The sequence below is a fragment of the Ranitomeya variabilis genome, chromosome 2, assembly GCF_051348905.1.
Source record: "Ranitomeya variabilis isolate aRanVar5 chromosome 2, aRanVar5.hap1, whole genome shotgun sequence".
In the NCBI taxonomy this organism is placed as follows: domain Eukaryota; kingdom Metazoa; phylum Chordata; class Amphibia; order Anura; family Dendrobatidae; genus Ranitomeya; species Ranitomeya variabilis.
In genome coordinates, this window is record NC_135233.1 from 515890637 (window position 1) to 515894871 (window position 4235).

Below are 4235 nucleotides of genomic sequence, written 5' to 3' on the forward strand. Positions count from 1 at the left end.
GAGTCCACATAGGCATCCACGGTAATAACTGATAATGAACAAATCAAGGTTACAGACAAAATAAATTTGGACTGTAAAGTGCCAATTGAAATAGACTTGTCAACCTTCCTAGTACGTTTAGAGCATGCCGATATAACATGAGCAGAATCACCACAATAGAAGCATAACCCATTTTTATGCCTATAATTCTGCCGCTCGCTTCTGGACATAATTCTGTCACATTGCATTTTCTCTGGCGTCTCTTCAGAAGATACCGCCAAATGGTGCACGGGTTTGCGCTCCCGCAAACGCCGATCAATCTGAATTGCCATTGTCATGGACTCATTCAGACCTGTAGGCGCAGGGAACCCGACCATAACATCTTTAACGCATCAGAAAGGCCCTCTCTGAAATTTGCCGCTAAGGCGCACTCATTCCACTGAGTAAGCACAGACCATTTACGAAATTTTTGGCAGTATATCTCAGCTTCATCTTGCCCTTGAGATAGGGCTATCAAAGCTTTTTCAGCTTGAATCTCCAAATTAGGTTCCTCATAAAGCAACCCTAAAGCCAGGAAAAACGCATCCACATTGAGCAACGCAGGATCCCCTGGTGCCAATGAAAATGCCCAATTTTGAGGGTCACCTCGCAGCAAAGAAATTACAATCTTAACCTGCTGGACAGGATCTCCTGAGGAGTGAGGTCTGAGAGAAAGGAATAATTTACAATTATATTTGAAATTCAGAAACCGAGATCTATCTCCGGAAAACACCTCTGGTGTAGGGATTTTAGGTTCAGAAATAGGAGTATGCATAACAAAATCTTGTAAATTTTGAACCTTCGTAGCAAGATTATTTAAACCTGCAACCAAACTCTGAGGATCCATCTTTAAACAGGTGAGCTCAGAGCCATTCAAGGATTATAAGGAGAGAAAGGCAAAGGCAGTAATTAGAGCTGAAATACAACTGATCCAACTATGGAGCAAGCATAGGGAAAAAGAAAAAAAAAAAATTACAGACTTCCTTTTTCTCTCCTTTCTTCTGCTAATAAGTTTAACACATGGCCGGTCATACTGTCATGGTTCCCAATGGCAAGGGAACGTAAGAAACATATAAATAACGAATGAGCTCTCGGGTGATGGAAACTCGAGTTGACCGTGAGCTAAATCTACCACACAACTAATAGTAGCCAGGGAGCATACCTACGGCTTCCTAAATGCCACGCGCCAGCCGGAGGACTAACTAAGCCTGGTAGAGGAAGAAACAGACCTGGCTTACCTCTAGGGAAATACCCCAAAAGATGATAGCAGCCCCCCACATGTAATAACGGTGAAATAAGAGGAAAAGACATACACAGTATGAAAGTAGATTTAGCAAAGAGAGGTCCACTTACTAGATAGCAGAAGGATACAAAAGAGGACTTCACGGTCAACTGAAAACCCTTTCAAAAACCATCCTGAAATTACTTTAAGACTCCTGTGTCAACTCATGACACAGGAGTGGCAATTTCAGCCCGCAAGAGCTTCCAGCTACAGAGAATTACAAAAACTGCAAACTGGACTAAAGATACAAAACAAAAGGACTAAGTCCACTTAACTGATCAGCAGACTAGTAGCAGGAACATGCAACCAAAGGCTCTGGTTACAATGATGACCGGCAAGGAAATGACTGGAGAGCAAGGCTAAATAGGAAACTCCCAAACACTGATGGAAGCAGGTGAACAGAAGCAGCAAAGTGCAAACAAGTCACCAGTACCACCAGCAACCACCAGGGGAGCCCAAAAAGCGGATACACAACACTGTCCCCTGTGGACCCTGCATCCACCACATTAACCCAGTGTGCCGTGATGGACACGTAACGTCCCTGACCATGCATACTGGTCCATGCATCAGTTGTGAGGTGCACCTTTCTACTGACTGATTGCCTCAGTGCATGGAGAATGCGGTCTTTGACATGCTGTTGAAGGGCTGGGATGGCTTTTCTCGAAAAGAAGTGTCGACTGGGTAGCTCATAGCGTGGTACTGTGTAAGCCATCAAGGCTTTGAAAGCTTCGCTTTCAACCAAGCGGTAGGGCATCATCTCTAATGATATAAGTCTAGCAATGTGGGCGTTCAAACCCTGTGTACGCGGATGAGAGGGTGAGTACTTTCCTAATGAGAGTCTCTTGGAGGGTGAGCTGGACTGGCGAGGTGCATATGGTGGGACTTGCGCTGGTGCTGGTGGTGGACATGGCGGATTGAGATAGGGGTGGTAATGGTATTCACGATGTAGGCCTATATGATGTGTTTCCTACCAATAAACTTGTGGTTCCCTGACTGCTTTTCCCTAGTGACGACACCTCCACATTTGCTGCTGTTGTTGATCTAACCGGTGGGCTTACAGTGAGGGAAGGAGTGTAGCTTCATTGTGAGTGGGAGCAACAACGTTATGGGACGTTTGGCATCTAGTCCAGGCTTGCAAGTGCATGGTGGTTAAATGTCGACGCATGCAAGTTGTATTTAAACTTTTGACATTCTGACCTCTGCTAAATATCCTTGAGCATTTCTTACAGATCACCTTGCACTGATCATTCAGATCTTAGTTAAAAAATTGCCAGACTGCACTCTTCCTACTATTGAATACCTTTTCAGGCATTGCACACTGTGCTACTTTAACCGGATGGCCACGCTGTCCGAAAAATGGTTTTGGTTTTGCCAAACTTTTTTGGTCAGAGACGGGCCTGCCAGATGAATGCAAATGTGATGTAGATGGCTGCTGACGATCCTCGTCCTCTGCTTCTGAGCTACTGCCAGCGGCACCCTCTTCCCCCAATGGCTGCCAATCTGGGTCAACAACTGGGTCATCTATCACCTCCTCTTCAATCTCATGTTCAGCTGTCTCTGTGTCACTGTGTAAGGTGCTATAACGTTCGGGAATGGGCACCATCGTCTCATCAGGGTCAGTTTCTGGCTCAGTACACTGGGAGGGCAATGTAGTCATGTGAGTCGATGGAACAGCATGACAATGTAGCTGTGGCTGTGCATTAGTGCACTCCATGTCCGAATCATCTTCTAGTGGGCTGTTAACTATTTCCCTTTCTAACCCAGGCACGGTATATGTAAAGAGCTCCATGGAGTAAACTGTTGTGTCACCTGACGCATCCTTCACTGTTGTTTTGAGGGAAGGACACAAGGAATCAACTTGTTCCTGACCGGGAGCATCCACCGACAACTGGCTACTTTTCAATTTTGAACTATCCGAAGAGGAGGCGAAGGAGCTAGAGGCAGAGTCAGCAAGGAAAGCCAAAACTTTTTCCTGCTGCTCCGGCTTTAACAGCGGTTTTCCAACTCCCAGAAAAGGTAGCGTTCGAGGCCTTGTGTAGCCGGACGATGACGCTGGCTCAACAACTTGAGACTTAGGTGCTATTTTGATTTTCCCTCTACCACCCGATGCTCCACCAGCACCACCACCACCACCATCAGCATTACCAGATGGCAATGACAGCCCACGGCCACGACCTCTTCCACCAGCCTTCCTCATTCTTGGGAAAATGTAACCAAACTAACAACCATTATATGGTACAGAAAAACAAGGTAGAAGGTGTATGTTAACTTGTTGTGAATATAAATCTCCCTTTTTATGTGTGGGTGAGTGCTGAATAAATCAGGCCCACTGTATGACAGTATAGTTTCTGTGGCTGAAAATGACTGACAGAGATACCACAGACAGAACTGGCGCAGATGCACAGATTTGGCAATATTAATCTCCCCTTTTTTATTTTATTTTTTTTTATATGGAAGAATAGTCAATAAATCAGGCCCACTGTATGACAGTATAGTTTCTGTGGCACAAAATGACTGACAGAGAAACCACAGACACGACTGGCACAGATGCACAGATTTGGCAATATTATTCTCCCTTTATTTTTATTTTTTTTATATGGGAGACTAGTGAATAAATCAGGCCCAATGTATGACAGTATAGTTTCTGTGGCACAAAATGACTGACAGAGATACCACAGACACGACTGGCACAGATGCACAGATTTGGCAATATTATTCTCCCTTTATTTTTATTTTTTTATATGGGAGACTAGTGAATTAATCAGGCCCACTATATCACAGTATAGTTTCTGTGGCACAAAATGACTGACCGAGAAACCACAGACACGACTGGCACAGATGCACAGATTTGGCAAGATTATTCTCCCTTTATTTTTATTTTTTTATATGGGAGACTAGTGAATTAATCAGGCCCACTATATCACAGTATAGTTTC